The 1,804-nt window shown below is 46.6% G+C and overlaps 1 non-coding gene across 1 annotated transcript; it reads right to left on the reverse strand.

Moving 5' to 3' along the window:
• Positions 1-1,180: 1,180 nt before the first annotated feature.
• Positions 1,181-1,365, reverse strand: LOC116984281. The gene has a single exon (XR_004414950.1). It is a non-coding gene; the product is annotated as a U2 spliceosomal RNA (small nuclear RNA).
• Between the last annotated feature and the right edge of the window lie 439 nt (positions 1,366-1,804).

Raw genomic sequence — 1,804 nt, forward strand, 5'->3', positions numbered from 1 at the left:
TGGGAAAAGGAGACATCAAAAGAGATGCAGATCAAGGAAAATGTAGAATAGATCATTGTTAGCTAGGAGAAAGTGACAGGCGAATGGTATGTTAGCATTCATTGCAAAAGGATTTGAGTATAGGAGCAGGGAGGTTCTACTGCAGTTGTACAGGGTCATGGTGAGGCCACACCTGGAGTATTGCGTACAGTTTTGGTCTCCTAATCTGAGGAAAGACATTCTTGCCATAGAGGGAGTACAGAGAAGGTTCACCAGACTGATTCCTGGGATGTCAGGACTTTCATATGAAGAAAGACTGGATAGACTCGGTTTGTACTCGCTAGAATTTAGAAGATTGAGGGGGGATCTTATAGAAACTTACAAAATTCTTAAGGGGTTGGACAGGCTAGATGCAGGAAGATTGTTCCCGATGTTGGGGAAGTCCAGAACAAGGGGTCACAGTTTACGGATAAGGGGGAAATCTTTTAGGACCGAGATGAGGAAAACATTTTTCACACAGAGAGTGGTGAATCTCTGGAATTCTCTGCCACAAAAGGTAGTTGAGGCAAGTGCATTGGCTATATTTAAGAGGGAGTTAGATGTGTCCCTTGTGGCTAAAGGGATCAGGGGGTATGGAGAGAAGACAGGTACAGGATACTGAGTTGGATGATCAGCCATGATCATATTGAATGGTGGTGCAGGCTCGAAGGGCTGAATGGCCTACTCCTGCAACTATTTTCTATGTTTCTATGACAGTCAGATTGGTCAGAGAACTGGGAAGGGGGAGGGGTTGGAAAGAGAGGGAAAGCAATGGCTATCTGAAGTTAGAGAAGTCAATATTCATACTGCTGGGGTGTAAGCTGCCCAAGCGAAATATGAGGTTCTATTCCTCCAATTTGCGCTGGGCCTCACTCTGACAGTGGAGGAGGCCCAGGACAGAAAGGTCAGTGTGGGAATGGGAGGGGGAGTTAAAGTGCTGAGCAACCGGGAGATCAGGTAGGTTTAGGTAGACTGAACGGAGGTGTCCAGCGAAACGATCGCCGAGCCTGCAATCCTACACAATGCTAATCTCATATCTGCTTTCTTTTTTGTTCTGAAATAAATAAACACAAACCATTTACTTCACCAGTCCGTCAACACCAGCCCGTCAACATACACACAATTTTAGTCTTTTCTTTTCATCTTTGATAATCTCCCAAAAGGGAAGTGTGCTGTTCCTGGAGGCACTGCAATACCTCTGTGTCGATGCGTGGAGTGCACAGAGCAAGCCCCTATTCCATCTCCCTGTTCCCAACATCTCTTTAATATATGGTCCCTAGACAAGGGATGTAGCAGATGTTAAACCAATGAGAACAGATACTTTAAACAATATATCAAATAAACTTTATTCTGGCTGCTGTGCAATTAATGAGGAAGCTGCACAAGGTTGGCTTAAATGGCCCCACAAGCCTTCACTGCCGCAAGTCATTGGACAAAATTGCAAAGGAAGATCACAACAGGCAAAAGCAAACAGAAGACCAAGACAAGGGTGATGAGCTGATGTTGCTGTGGCCGCTTTCACGGTTGTTCTGGGATGTTACGATATAATATTACTAGACTAAGTGGGACCCGTTGGGTCCCATGTTCACACGGGAGGGCTGGTCCCCGACGCAATATTCCACCTCTCCACCAATTCCAATATTGGTGGTCAGTGAGGGGGGGGGGGGGGCTTTCTGGAGCGCTGGTATGGGTTCTTGGGGTGGCAGCTCTGTCCCTCAAGCCTGATGTGTTGGCAGCTCACTCACGGCTGGTGGGCTGGCAGTTGACTCATGGCTATTCCTTGAAA

Source organism: Amblyraja radiata, chromosome 19 (assembly GCF_010909765.2).
Source record: "Amblyraja radiata isolate CabotCenter1 chromosome 19, sAmbRad1.1.pri, whole genome shotgun sequence".
NCBI classification, from domain to species: Eukaryota; Metazoa; Chordata; class Chondrichthyes; order Rajiformes; family Rajidae; genus Amblyraja; species Amblyraja radiata.